The sequence below is a fragment of the Mus pahari genome, chromosome 1, assembly GCF_900095145.1.
Source record: "Mus pahari chromosome 1, PAHARI_EIJ_v1.1, whole genome shotgun sequence".
In the NCBI taxonomy this organism is placed as follows: Eukaryota; Metazoa; Chordata; class Mammalia; order Rodentia; family Muridae; genus Mus; species Mus pahari.
In genome coordinates this window covers 151,913,428-151,928,661 of record NC_034590.1, presented here as the reverse complement: position 1 = coordinate 151,928,661, position 15,234 = coordinate 151,913,428, and the positions used below count along the sequence as shown (strand labels likewise).

The 15,234-nt window shown below is 47.0% G+C and overlaps 1 protein-coding gene across 38 annotated transcripts in view; it reads left to right on the top strand.

Annotated features, from left to right (window-relative positions):
- The window catches only part of Sorbs1 (sorbin and SH3 domain containing 1), a 223,240-nt gene that overhangs the window by 7,357 nt on the left and 200,649 nt on the right, over nucleotides 1-15,234 (top strand). The window contains exon 1 of one of the 38 annotated variants that reach the window (XM_029532532.1): nucleotides 7,973-8,064. The exons of 36 other annotated variants lie outside the window; for them this stretch is intronic. The gene's annotated coding sequence lies outside the window, so the exon portion shown is untranslated. Of the gene's footprint in view, nucleotides 1-7,972; nucleotides 8,065-9,881; nucleotides 10,142-15,234 lie in introns of those variants that run through there. One more of the 38 variants, XM_029532516.1, reaches the window with a different exon arrangement.

Below are 15,234 nucleotides of genomic sequence, written 5' to 3'. Positions count from 1 at the left end.
GACCAGGCTGGCCTCGAACTCAGAAATCCGCGTGCCTCTGCCTCCCAAGTGCTGGGATTAAAGGCGTGTGCCACCACGCCCGGCACCTCCAGCCTTTTTTTGCCCATCCTCTCCATATGGTGTCATCACAGTTTCTGGTTACATTGATAATTAATATCAACACTGTTTTGACTGAGCAGATAGTGTTCGAGCCTTACAATATACTTTAGTGGTGCTTTTGAATGTAATTCACTGACTTAATGGCTGGCCTTACTAATTCAAGTTAGGGGTTTTTGTTTTTGTTTTAGTTCCCAAAGGTTTACACCATACTTTAAAACATCTCTGTGCCCTAATGTATATATTTTTATTTTGTCACATTTCGCCCACCAGCCTTCCTTTCCAGAGCCTCCACCCTCCTCCACTGTTCTTCATTATTGACCTGTAGGCCTGTGGCATGACTCCCACTTGGAAGCAACCCATGGGTTGCTACCTCTGTTTCCATCTTTTGTCTTATTCTTCCAGAAGTTTCTGAGAGAGGGTCTGTAGGAGCCAATCACTTCAAACTTGCATGCACTATGTGGTCTTATTCTTTGTTAGTGCTTGGTTGGTGGTTTGGCTTATCTAGAATTTTTGATTGAAAGGCATTTTCCATTATAGTTTTATTTCATTATTATTTTTAGACAGGGTTTCTATAGCCCAGGGTGGCCTGGAACTCACTGTATAGTAGACCTGGCTGGCCTTGAACTCACAGGGATCTGCCTGCTTCTGCTCCACCCTACCCCCACCCCAGTGCTGAGATTAAAGATGTGTGACACCACATCCCAGCTCTCCATTATAGTCTTAAAGTGTTGTTACAGTTTTCTGTAGTTGCCAGTATTGAGGATGAAAGTTAGTATACCATTCTTGTTTTTGGTCATTTCCATTTCCTATATTTAGATCTCCTTGTTTTAAAAATGATTGGTATAGGTCAGGTCCTGGAGTGCATGCTTGTTGTCTCAGCCCTTGAGAGTGAAGAGTGGAGGCCTGGTTGTCAGGAGTTCAAGGCCCTCGTCAGATACATAATGAGCTCTGGGCACTTGGAACTACAGAAACCCAGGCTCCAATATACACAACAAAATAGTGGGCTGGACTTTAGTGTGCTCCTTTGGTGAAGGTTTAAATCCTTTATCTAATGAGTTCCTATGTGTGAATATTCATTTTTTTTTCTCAATTTTCCTGGATTTTGTCTTCAAAAGTCCTATTAGTTAGACTTCCTGGACTGAGTTCATAGCTTGAAAAGTTGTAAATTCTTATTTTTTTAATTACTTTTATATTTTTAGGGTGTATCTTTATCCTCAACCCTTCTCAGTTTTTAATGTCTATATTTGTGTTTTTACATAACACCTGTACATGTTTTACTTCCTAAGGACGCCTAGTTCCTGTAACATCTCCCTCCCTCCCTCCCTCTCCTCTCCCTCTCTCCTTTTCCCCCTCCCCCTTTGTCCCCCATCCTCTTCCCTCCATATCCCAGGCTGGACTTGAACTTCAGATTCTCCTTGCTGGCATTACAGATGTTCCTCTCAATGTCTGGCTTCTTTATTTTTATTTTTGATTACTTTTGGAAAATTTCTGCTGATCTTTGCATTGTCTTTGTTTCTTCTAAGCCCCCCCCCCCCCTATTTTTTGCTTATTGTGGTTGCAGTGTTTCCCATTGGAGCCATCTTCCCATGCCTGCTGATCCTTGCTTTGTTCAGTTATATTTAAGGGTGGACACTTAACTGTTGACCGGGCATCTGTGGGTGTAGGGTCATCCAGCAGAGAACCTTCCTGCTTATTTCCCCAAGTGGAAAAACCTAGATACCTGTGTGTATCTCTGTGTGTGTGTCAGTCTCTGTGTGTATCTGTGTGTCTGTGTATGTGTGTCTGTGTGTGTGTTGTGTGTATCTATGTGTGTGTGTCAGTCCCTGTGTGTATCTGTGTGTGTGAGTCTGTGTGTGTGTGTGAGTCTCTGTGTGTATCTGTGTGTGTGTCAGTCTCTGTGTGTGTATCTGTGTTTCTCTGTGTGTGTATTTGTGTGTGTCCGTGTCTGTGTGTATCTGTGTGTGTGTGTGTGTGTGTGTCAGTCTGTATGCGTGTGTCTGTGTGCCAGTCTCTGTGTGTATCTGTTTTTCTTTGTGTGTGTGTGTCAGTCTCTGTGTGTATCTGTGTGTGTCTGTGTGTCAGTCTCTGTGTGTATCTGTGTGTGTGTGTGTCAGTCTGTGTGTGTGTATTTGTGTCAGTCTCTGTGTGTATCTGTATGTGTGTGTGTCAGTCTGTGTGTGTGTGTCTGTGTGTCAGTCTCTGTGTGTATCTGTGTTTCTCTGTGTGTGTATTTGTGTCAGTCTCTGTGTGTATCTGTGTTTCTCTGTGTATGTGTTTGTGTCAGTCTCTGTGCGTATCTCTGTGTGTGTGTGTGTGTGTGTGTGTGTGTGTGTATGTGTGGTGGGAGGAGGAGTGGACTGTTGCTATCTTCTTTGCTCTAAGGCTTTCATTCTGCCCCTCTGTCAGAGCTTCCTCCCCTTGCTGAGCCTGAGTCTTCTGCCGACTGTAGCCTCAGGAAAGGAACCTGGGTCTGACTGCTCCTTGTCTGATCTTTCAGAAAGTCAGTGCTCCTCTTTAGCCCCACCTCGCTGCTCCCTACCCAATCACCGAAGCCTGGAGCTCGGAGCATTCCTCGGTTCTGGGCCAGGGGTTGGCCACTCAGTGGTTCCTTGCTCAGCTGGCACTTAGCAGAGTAGATAAAGTAGGATCTCAATTTAGCTGCTGCATGGTGTTCAGCTGTGACTCCCAGGGGTCTGCTGGCTTGTCTTGGGTGCTGTTATTTTCTTTCCATTAAGTATCAAGTTTCTCTTTTCTTTTCGTGGGACTTGAGGAGAAGCGAAAGGAAAAAATGTTCAGCTTTTTGATTTTATCAGAAATTTATTTCATCTTTTTTTATTAGATATTTTCATTTACATTTCAAATGCTATCCCCAAAGCCCCTCTGTGCCCTCCCCTCCCCTGCTCCCCAGCCCAGCCTATTCCATCTCTTTAGCCAAACTCTCAAGCTTACGTTTCCTGATGCTGCTGCGTGTATGCTCAAGACATCTCTCTCCTGCACACACCTTTGTGGTGCTGTGGATTGAACTCAGGGCTTGGGGCATGCTAGCAAATTCTCTGCCACTCTGGTGTGACCCCAGGCCTGAGGTGGTTGCTAAACAATTGAATACATGTTTCTACAGACAGACCTAAAGACGCAATTTTACAGAGAACGTGGTTTGTTTTGAAATAGACATAAGCACAGGTGGCAGAGTCTGCCTTTTCCTAAGCGGAGTAGAAAGAAACACATTATGGACTGCTGGGATCATGAGTGGCGAGGCCCAGAGCTGTGTTTTGCCCTGTAAGTAACCATATGGGCTATCTTGAGAAGTCTGGTAACCTGTCTGGGTCTCAGTTGACTCAACCCACTTGGTCAAGTGTTGACTTACTTCTATGTACCGAGGAGCTGTTGTGTGCAAAGCATCATAGTTTTATGCCAATCTGATACATGCCAAAGTCATCCAAGAGCAATTAAGAAAATGCCTTCAGAAGATCAGGCTGTGGGCAAGCCTCTAGGGCATTTTCTTGATTAGTGATTGGAGTGGTGGGGCCATCCCTGGGCTGATGGTCCTGGGTTCCATAAAAAGCAGGCTGAGCAAGTCATGAGGAGCAAGTCAGTCAGCAGCAGCCCTCGATGGCCTCTGCATCAGCTCCTGCCCCTAGGTTTCTACCCTGCTTGAGCTCCTGTCCTGACTCCCTTTGTTGATGCAGTGTGAGCGGAATAACCCTCTACCTCACCTGCTTGCTTTGTGGTCATGGTGTTCTCTAGCAGCAATAGAATCATAAACTAGGATAGCATGGTATTCGGACCCTTCAGAGAGGTGACTGCTCAGGTGGCCATGTCATGGTGTCCATGTATAATGTTAGCTCCATGTTTTTCTCCAAAGCTTAACTCAGTGTCTCCTTCATATATTGTATCTCTTTCTAGACTGTGGCCGCCATGTAGGAAGGTATAATCCTGTCTTTGGCATCTGCCATAATCCTTGGCACATAATTGGATTAGAGCAAATGTTGATTTTTTTTTTCCCACCAAGGAAAACTTGAAAGAATGTGATAATGCAAGTCTGCTGGAGTCTACAGTTTTCTCAGAGGAACGGTTTACATGTTGGGTCCTATTGCACATTTCCTGGCCACTCATGCAGGTGAGAAGTTCAGATGTGTTGATTCTGAGGTCAGTGGAGAGAACCGTAAGGTTCAGGATGGCAGCCCTAGCCCTTGAGGACCATTTTCCTCCTGCTGGGTTGTGGTCATGAACTTGTTCAATAAGCCTCATCTTATTATAATGTAAGATGGATTTCATCTTAACTATGACAATGAATTACATATAGATTACACATAGATAGGTGTTTAAAGATACTTAGGGGCTTTTTCAGAGCTTGCTTTGGCTTTCTTAAGCCTATGAACTGTGTGCCAGGACTGCTAAGTACAAGTTTCCGGGATTGATGGGCTCCACTGAGGACCTTTCATGGTGTGGGTGGCTCCCTGACAGATTGCATTGGGAGACCTGGGGCACCTTCTCAGGCAAGGCTCTCCTCCCACCGACAGCACTGCTGGAGAATCAATACCGATAAGGGAGATGAAGTACTGTTAAAAAAAAAATATCTGGAGAGAGTTCTGCTTTTGATTTACTCCGTGGATAGTTTTAAGCACTAGGGGATGTACCGGGCACCACGAATATCATGGTAAAAGGAAAATGGCACTTCTGTCATCATAGGCTAGAGCTCAGTTGTTCAGCATGGTGGCCACTAGCTGCTTGTGACTGTGTAAATTCATTTAAATGGACTACCAACATAACTTCAGTCTCTCATCCACGTGTGCCACAGTTGAATGCTGAGTGACTCTCTGTGCTTGGTGACTGTGCTTGGATAGCACAGGTCCAGAGCTCTTGCTTCATTTCAGACGGTTCTTTCAGGCAGACTGGATGGCAGACCCAAGTCTCTAGTTTCTACACCAGACGTCTGTGACTAGCTTTGCTTTGTAGGTGGAGAAAGCAGAGGCACAGAGAGCTGTTTGCTTAAGGTTAGGATGTTGGGTGGGCTGAGGTGGGTGTCTTCTTGCTGAGTATTGCTCTCGAGTGATGTGGGGGTGGAGAGAGGCTAGGAGTTGGCCTCTCTTCCCACGCTACTTGATTCAGATCCTGCCTGAGCTCTAGAGCAGCTCAGTGCCTCAGTTGTGAAAAATAGAACTTCATAGTAGAGGAGGAGGAGGAGGAGGAGGAGGAGGAGGAAGAGATGATCCAATCATGCAAGTGTTAGGACCTGGACACAGCTGTCTCAGTAGATATAGGTCACAGTCATTGTTGTTGAAGCAGAGTCTCACATAGCCCAGGCCAGCTTCGAACGCCCTGATCCTTTGTCTCTATCTCGGAAGGTCTGGGATTGCAGGTGTGCCATCATGTTTGGTTTATGTGGTGCTTCCTGTGTCCTAGGCAGGCATTCTCCCCATGCAGCACCATCCTCCATCCCTGTAACCACCGTTACAGAGAATGAAACGAGGTCAGAAGTTACAGAGCCCACGAGGCATCTTCAAATAGAAGACTGGAGACTAGAAAAAGAATATTGCCAGGTGAAGCTGTGTTCCTTGACCCACTGGGCGCCCGGAGCAGGGCTGAAGCGATGATTTCAAAGCCAGGGACTGCTTTGGTCGTGTGAAAAGGCCAGTGTGTTCACAGTCATTTGTCTCCCCAGGCTGATCACTCAAACCCTGGATCTTTTTCTGTCTCATTCTTCCTGATTTGCCCCATCTTGTCCTCACAGAGTCTTCCTACCGTCTCTCTTCTCTGGGAGGAGTACATCACATGCTAGAACAGAAGTGTGCACCAAAGGAGTTCAGATGACAGAAGGGACAGAAGTTGGGTCAGGTAGCAGTTGGGGCTTCATCTGCTCTTCAGGGTTTCAGGTCTTGGTGATGTCATTCCCACCGTTGCCCCACCTTGCCAGGAGGCCTATCTAAAGTAGCACACTGCTCTAGCTAGGGACGCCTCATTTTCTTGAACGAAGAGAAAGTTCTGATGCTGGTCTCAGGGATAGCAGGTAGAGCCCTGCTTTTATATGGAGCTTTAGCTTAGGACGTGTCCTACAGCAGGTGGGCAGGGCACAACAATTATCCCAGAACTGGATTGCAGTTTGAGGGCAGTTTGGGCTACGTAAATATCACATACACGCACACGCATACAGTTGACGTCTAACATAACCATGTTAGAGATGTTAAAGATGTAGATCAGTTAGTTGCCTAGCATGTGTGGGGCCCTGGCTTCTTACTTCAATGCCACTCTAGTCTACTTCATTCATTAATTAAATGTTGTTAAGGGAGAGAAAGGGGCCTGGTCTCCCCCGACAGGCAGTCAGCAGTGTGTTTCTGGTATTGAGATAGGATGGGTATATTTGCTCAGACAAGGTAGGAGTGGACCACTCAAGCAAGACGGGAACTTCAGACATACGTGAGGGATGTGGCGTCATGTCTCACCCAAGTTGGGAGCATAGGGCAAACAAGTCTAGTGATGTGTGTGAGGCACGTGCCTATAAATGGCCAACCCAGTCTCCTTCTGTGAGACTTCCCAACAGCCTGAGTTCCCAAGGTCAGAAAGAAAGGAGTTCGGGTTGCCAGAATGCTGGCATTAGGTGCTTAACACTTAACCTGTAACTGGCTCTGTCAGCCATTTGCATTACTGTCCCATTTTTGCCTTGATGTTCTGTCTGGTTGGGGGAGGTAGGTGTTGTGCCTTGTATACAGTGGCTACAATAGGACTAGGTTATCAAGTAGATCCTGGAATTGCCCTTCTACTCACCCGTCAGGATGAACACTCATTACTCATTTATATAGTACCTTGTGCATTGATTACTCACGGCAGCCTGTAGGGCTGACCTTTGAGCTTGGTTTCCCAATATGAAAGGGCATGCACTATAGATTCCAAAGTGTCTCCTATTGCTTAGAGTCTGTGTGGTACTTGGTAGCTGTGCACATGAGCAGTTTCCTTCTCCGATATACAAACATACAAAATCATTTGCAGGTTACTCTTCTCAACTTGGATTGTCTTTAGTCGGGGCAATGCCAATGATGGGTGACTGTCTCCTGTGAGCACAGGATGTATTGGCCAAGGCTCACAGCTTGTTTTAGCAAGTAGGGTGACAAGTAGGGTGGGAAATGGGGACACTTTCCTGATGTCTTGTTATTCGGGAGTCTTTCTAAGGCCAGTGCAGCACAGATACTGGGTTCTCTTGCTCTTGGCTTTGCTTCCTAGACAGTGAGCATGGCAGACTGTGACAGGGGACGGGCAGGATCTTGAGGGTAGGGGATGAGGTAGGTAGGACTGGAACTGGAGCTGGGAGATCTAAATCACTGCTCCAGTGGCCTGGTCAGTAGAGATCTGGGTAGAGAAGCTAAGGCCAGAGTAGGAACTGTTTTTAAGCCGAACAAAGAGAACAGAGGCTCCGGAGAAAGCAAAATCCCAACAGGGATTGAAATTACAGAAGCTGGAGGAAGCCGGGAGAGCCTAAGGCTTCCGCAGGGTTTGGTGGTGACTGTTGAAAATCAGATTACCAGGCCCACAAACCCTGACCAAGGTATTGTAGGCCTTCTCGGACTATTTTCTGCTTGCTTTGTGGTACATGGTGCCTAAGTGAGCCAGCACTGGCAGGTGTGAGGGGGCGAGGCCTCTTGGGAACTGGGAAATATTAGTCATCCCTGCGCACCGATAGAAGATATGTGCCTTGTCAAGACAGCTGTTGTGGGAGGCCCCACGGCTGCCAGCCAGCCTGCATGACAGTCCACGTTCTTGGCGTTATCTTTAATTATTAAAGTTCGGGGCTATTTAAATGCTCACCTGAAGGCTCATTGTGAATAATTTCCCCTTTCTCAGCTCCAGCAGAGGAGTTTGTGGCCTGTGGTTCTGCATTCCACAGGTGGCTCTCGCAAGGAAGCCTCAGGAAAGGTGCCCTTGATTGCCGGGTGCAGTCCTTGTGGGTTGCACTTGCTTTCGAATTTATTTTGAGTGAGTCCTTAATTTTGTGAATATAGCGTTTATCTATTTATTTTTATAACTGTAGGCCAGTCAGAGAGACTACTGCTGGTATATATAAAATAGTTAATATGTCATTAAACGGCCAGGAGCCTTTGATTGGTGGTACCTATGGCAACCTGCATAGTGTTTAGGACTCTTTCGGGATTCTGGACTTCTCAGAAGAGATGGAGCAGGAAGTTTGGGGGTGCCTGAGAGCTCACCTGCTAGGCGTTCCCTTGAGGGTAGGGTTAGGGTACAGCTGAGCCAGTCCTCCAGAGGTCGGAGGTCAGGAGTGGGCTGGACGGGAGGAGAGAAGAATTGGAGAGGAGACTGGGGTTCCTCTAGAATTGGCTCACTCCTTAGTTTTATTGGTCTCTGAGTTCTGCTGTTTACTACTCTCTATCCAGCCCCAGGACTTCAGCATGTGTAGGTTCCTTGGCCTCTGGTACTCTTTCCTCCCTTCACGTCAGCTCTGGTCATCCTTGGATCTCATCTGAAGCACCATGTGCTCCCAGAGACCCTTTGACCCTGCAGACTAAGTTAACCTCTTAGTGTCTCATGGTTCCGTAGCTCTGGACAGAACACTCTTCATAGCATTTGTCTCAGCTGCTGTGTAAGACTGGTCGGTGTGCCCGTCCCACCAGTCTGTTGGCTCCCTGAAGACAATGGCAGGGTCGTGTCTTGTCACCACCACATCCTAGCAAGTCTCTGGCTCACAGCAGGTGCTCTAGCTGTAGTGTAAATTAAATCATTTGATTATTTTCTAAGTTTTAGAGTTTTATACAAGATTCCTGGAAAACAAAGAAATGATACCATCACCACCAATAAAAAAAAAAAATAATAATAATACCACCACCACCAACAACAACAACCACCCCTGCTTTCCTCAACAGAGTCTTTAAGATATCTACTGAAGTACAGGAGGAAACAATTATCAGTTGAAGTTCTATTTATTCTTTAAAAGAAATGTATGGATTTCTTATTTATAGTACTATAGATTTTATAGTTAGCTCATAAGTAAATATGTCTAAAGCTATTTAACTAACAGGAAGGTGTGATTGGAAACTAGTGACTGTTGCTCTCAGGAAAATTGCTAAGTGGGAGGGTTTTTACATTAATGTATGATGCCCATATGTTACCTATGTTAGGTGAGGGTGACATGTGAACACACAGGAAGGGGTGGGACCAACAGAAGGCGTTCCCAGTAGAAGACTGAGGGACTGGTACGTGCAAAGGCAGGGTGGTATGGATGGCCTTTCGTGGGGGCAGATGCTGTAACAAGGCTGGAGTGTGAGGCAGAGGAGGGGCTTCTGACTGCCCTCTATTCCGATCGGGGGCATTTGGGAATGGGGACTCCCGGCTAGGAAAAGCTGGGCAGGGCAGACCTGGGCTTGCAGGGAAGGAGAGTTGTGCAGAGGTGCCTTGGGAAGTCACAGCATAAGGAGTATGTAGGCTTCACAAGAATGTGGCAGTGTTGGGCAGGAGGGACCTTGCTGTCAACACTGAACGTACTCCAGGTCATGTAGCTCCCGGTCTTCATTGCACAGTAGATGGGTTGCCTCTCTAAAACCTTCATCAGACCGCTTTGTGAAGTTCTTATTTTTCTCTACCTGGCATAGTTTTTATCTTAATATGATTTACTGTTCTGGGCTACAACAGTGCATGTGAATGAGAAAGCGACATGCAGTGTGTGTAAATGCGCGTACTTGGTGTTTTCTTACCTGAGTAATCAAGCTCACTCTTTGCCTTTTCCTTTCTTTTTTTGTTTTGTTTTGTTTTTTTTTTGTTGTTGTTTTGAAGTCCAAGACATGAAGTAATTACGTAATTAGACTCCACATTGAGTGTGGCTAGATAAGGTGTAATTAAAGAAGAAAGCCTAATTTTGGAAGAATGATAAGAGGTCATTTGACTCAGTCTGGGCCCAAATCCAATCTTGGAAGAACAGTAAGAGGTCATTTGGATATAGGGAGCTTGAGGCCACCCAGGAGCCCAGACTGGCCTGAGAGCTAGATGGATTCCATTTCAATTCACTGTGGAAGCCATTCAGTGGGCATCCTCTTGATACAAGGTATTATGGGAGGCCCAGCTGAGTCAGTACCAGAAGACCTGGATTTCAGGGAGGGCATGAGGGGACATGGCTTAAGAATAATCAGGACATTCTAGACCAGGAGTTCAAGACAACTGGGGTGGACGTGGGGGTGGGGGTAGGGTAGGGCCAGGTGCCCTTTAAGCCATGCTTTGGAAGGAAAGGAGAATTTCAAGTGCAAGGACAAGAGGCACTTGGATATTTTTTGGGATGAATGCCAGCGCCAAGGTTGGAGGTAGAAGGGACATAGCCGTGTTGGTCATTTTGTGGTCTCGAGAGGCCATGCTTCTATGGCCTTGGCAGTTTGACAGACAACAGCAGGCTGATCATGGTTATGCAGTGGTGTCTGGGTGGAGGAGTTACCGTTGTTGCAGGTGGTAGAGGTCAGGGCAGGCTTCCTTGTAATGGGTTTGGTAGGAGAGGGGAGGAGGAGGTGGGTTCAAAAGGAGAGAAGGAAGTGGCATGAACCAGGAAAGTCCTGTTCTTACTCCAGCCCTGCTTTGGAACCAGCAGAGAGATCTTAGGTCAGTCACTTCCTTTCCTGAGCCTGGGAGAGTCACCACTATGGTTTGGACTTCTTTCAGACTCTCTAGTCATCAGAGCCCTGGGCTCTGGGGCAAAGGGAAGGATCTGGGGTGAGGACTTGTGGGGCCACCCCAAGGTGGTGAGAGAAGAAATCACATAGTCCTCTTCCTTGTCCTCACAGAATGGGCAGGAGGCAAGGTCACTTAAACTCACTCAAACTCTGGTGACCAGGTTTGAGTCATCTTACATTTCTAAGACATAATGTATGTAGAACCTCATCGTGTGCCAGTGTTGAAAACTAAGTGCTCCATTCTGGGGCGGAGCAGAGGAGTTCATCTTCCTGAACTCACAGAAAGGAAATTGTTCGCTTAAGGACCTGCTCAACTTGCCGTCTCCCCCAAGGCCAGTCTTGGGAAACTTCTCTGGCCTCGGTCTTGAGAACCTCTGAGCAAAGAAGGCTGCAAGGCAGAGGCGCAGAGCCTTGAAGGCTGAGCTGCAGGGGAGGGAGGAAGGACCTCCAGAGCAGAGAACAATTGTAGCTGTGATGCAGAACTCACTGCAGTGAGTCCAGGAAGCAGGAGGGCGGGCTATGCTCTCTCTTGCTTGCTTGTCTGCTTGCTTGGTTTTGAGATACGGTCTCACTGTGTAGCCTTGGCTAGCCGGGAGACCAGGTTGGCCTCAACCTCAGAGATCTTACCCACCTCTTCTTCTGGCGTGCCGGGATTGAAGGTGTGTGCCATCACGTCCAGCATACTCTCTGAATACTCAGTGTGTATACTAGCTGCTTCACGTGCCTTCTTGGTCTCAGTGTCATAATTGTGATGGCTAATTTCGGTCGTCAGCTTGGTATACTTGGGGTGAGGGAGGAATGTAACTTAGGAATTGCTTTATCAGATTGATTTCTTTCTATTGAGCATTTTCTTGATTGCTAATTGGTCCAAGGCCCCAGCCTACAGTGGACGGTGCCACCTCTGGGCATGTGGTAGCTGAGCAAGCATTCCTCTGTGGTCTCTGGTTTGGTTCCTGCCTCAAGCTCCTGCCGTGGGTCCCCTTAATGATGGACTCTAATCTGTAAGCCAAATTGAGGCCTTTCTTTCCGAGCTAGATTTGGTCCTGATGTTTTATCACAGCAGTAAAAAGCAAACTGGGACAATAATCCTTTCATCATTTCTGCCTCTGTTATTATCCTGGGCCACAGATAAGGTTGTGGGATTGGAGGGAGCAACTTGTTTCTCTAGGGTCTTAGTGGCGGCGTGGTATTTCATTTTATTTCCATTCCCAACTCCTGTGGCAATAAATACCTGTTATTCTGCTGGCTGCCTTGGAAATGTAGGGCAGAGAGAGTGACTTGACTCTGTGACGCTCATACCCAAGTTAAGCGCTTTTCTGAAACATAGCTTTAACTCCTGTTCCTGGCACAGCATTCCAGAATAGTTCAAAACCCTCCTAACTGCTGCTGGGGGCACTCAGTGCTCATCACGGCCAGCCCCCTGATTCACAGATTTGGAAACTGGGTCTCAGGAAGGAGAGAGGATATGCTGAGGTCAGGGGCAGAGTGGAGATGAGAAGTGGAAGTCTGAAGACTGGTCCTTAGAGCTATTTTAAGGCTCCCTGTGGAAAAGTTTGTATTTAGACAACAATGGAGACCTTTGTCCAGAGAGTTGGTGTGGGCAAGGGTTGAGTCTAAGAGGTCCTCTGTGTGTTTGTACGCACGCAGTTGTGTGTTTCCTTCACAGAACCTCAGATGTCTTTGAACTAGCCCAAAGGATTCCTTCAGACCAAAGGCTTTGAACAGGTGGAAAGCACTTAGGAAGAAGGGGGAAAGTCAAAAGCCACAGAAATAGACGCGTGAACTGTAGGCTTGGTTAAGGGGAGTTTTCATTGGTTGAACACTGACCATATAAGGCAATCTCTAGGTGTCATTTTATGTCATTTCTATGGCTTTACTGTAAAGTAGGTACTCCCCTCCCACAGTTTTTCAGAAGGAACTAAGATTGTGACCCTACCCAAAGTCATAGATTTGTAAGACAGGGCCAGGAGAGTATGCTGGCCACTTTCCTGTCACTGTGATAAGATACCTGGGACAATAAACATACAGGGAGGAAAGGTGTATTTGGCTCATAGTTTCAAAAATCTTAGTCTGTGGTAATCTGGCCTTAGCATCAAGGCCAGCAGCCCAGGATGGTGGAGGCACGCGAAGGGAGCTAAACTGCCTACGGCAGATGGACAGGAGACAGAAAGACAGGATGGGCCCAGTACCCTTGTCATGGGCAGGCCTCTGTTCCTTTCGTTAGGCTCTACCTTCTAGACATGCCACCATTCCCCAGTAACATTGCTGGCTGGGGACCAAGTCTTCAACACTTAGGCCTTTAAAGATCCACACTATAGCTAGGCGAGGTGCCCCACGCCTTGGTTCCAATGCTCAGAGGCAGGTGGGTCTCTTGAGTTCAAGGCCAGCCTGGTTGGTCTACAGAGCAAGTGCCAGGGTGGCCAGGGCTACGCAGAGAAATTGTGTCTCAAAACCAGACCAAACCAAACCAAACCAAACCAAAAACCCGAAACCAAACAAAGAAAGCTTGTAAAGTTTGGGGCCTGCTCAGTCTAATGCTCTATCTTTACACACACACATACACACACACACACACACACACACACACACACACACACACACACACACACACACACACCAGAGAGAGAGAGAGAGAGAGAGAGAGAGAGAGAGAGGGACAGACAGACAGACAGACAGACAGACACTTTCATGAGAGGTAGAAGTGTTTTAGGTTTTTTTTTGGGTTTGTTTGCTTGTTTGTTTGTTTTTTCCTGTCACATAATAGACAGTTATGAAATGGAGTGAGCAAATGTTCAGGGATGGCGGGCCTAAGGTATGCTGGGCAGCTGTAGCTTTTGGTGTCTGGACCATGTGATATGGTCCGGTTTCGAAAGACAGAGAGGTGGATGGAGTCAGAAGGTGTGAGCGTGGTTTCAGGATCTGCAGCAGCGACTGGATCTGCCCTGTGGGAGGGGGGCCGAGATCACCTTCTTGCTTTCTGGGAGTGGTTTTGCCATTCTCCCAGTGTAATTACTAACAGTGCCCCTGCCAGTTTCAAATATGCCTGTGTGGGTGGTAAATTTTATGGCTCAGCAGCCCATGAGGCCCTATGGAACAGAGTCTGGGAGGGTTTCACAGTGGGACATAGTTGAGCAGACTTAGGGAGGAGAGTGGCCCTGGTACCAGGGGGTCTGGAGCAGGTGATGAGTTGCCCTCTAGGCTGGCAGTTCAGGCCTGACCTCAGGAGCTGCAGAGATAGACACCCAGGGAGTAGTTATGAAATGACACCACGCAGTCCCTAAAACGGGTCCAGGCAGCTCTCCCGACAAGCGTTCTTCGAACTGGAAGTTATGATTGATAAGAAAAAGAAATACTACAGTGTGCCCATTTCCTGAACATTTAAGAGCCAGAGAATTGTCTGCCCAGCTTCTCCAAGGGCCTGGCACATCCCTTAGCTATTCACTTTCTTAAACCCACCATTGTCCTCTGGAATTTAAAATAGGTTATGAATGTGCTTGATGTCAGGAGAGATAAATGTGTGAGGAGGACCGTAGTCAATACATTTCCTTTTAAAGTAGAGACGATATAAAGAGCTCGATTCAGCCCTGAATCAGTCTCGCTCTGTCGTGATTGTGTAAAACCCGAGCTGCTCTGTGTCTGTGTCTGTGTCACACTGTGGATAATTCCCCTCCGTCCCTCCAGCGTAGCGGCCCCCACGGACTCCCCGCCTTTTTAGGCCATGCACAGCTAGCTCTCCTCACTCAGGCCGTTTTGTGGGCCCTGCAAAGACGTGGTGTGATGCGTGCTGGGTGATTTGGTTTTCTGTCTAGGGGAGCTCTTCCGGGTGACCATAAACGAACCTTTTGATCTGGAGAAAGTTGGGAAGAAGATGACTAACTTTTTGAATGTTTGATATGCAGAGTTTAGGAGTCAGAGCACTATTAAAGATACACAGGTAGCTGTAACTACGTCTGGGTCTGCCCTCCTCCTTAGGCTCAGTTAGGCAGAGTGAGCACGGAGTCCAGTTTTCCCAGTGCATTTCTAATGTTTGCTTTTTGTCCCAGCATGTGGTCAGGGACATCCTCTTCCTCAGTAATTATATCACTCAACAGATAGTTTCTTGTGTATTCTTCTAAGATGTCTGAAGGCAGGTTCATGCATAAAGGGGCAAGGGGAGAAGAGTTGCTTGTATCACTTAACCGTGTGTCCTGGAAACTATGTCCAGGCAAATGGAGTGTCCTCATTTTGCTGCCCTGTCTGGTTGTCTTTCCCTTAGTTTACTAATTAATTACTATTTGGGGGTTATATCTGTTTATCTAAGAAGCAAAAGGCTGTAAGAAGTGAAGACATTTATTTTTAAGACAAGTGAGCTCAGGAGTAGAATTTTATTTTATTTTATTTTATTTTTTTGGTTTTTTGAGACAGGGTTTCTCTGTGTAGCCCTGGCTGTCCTGGAACTCACTCTGTAGACCAGGCTGGCCTCGAACTCAGAAATCCGCCT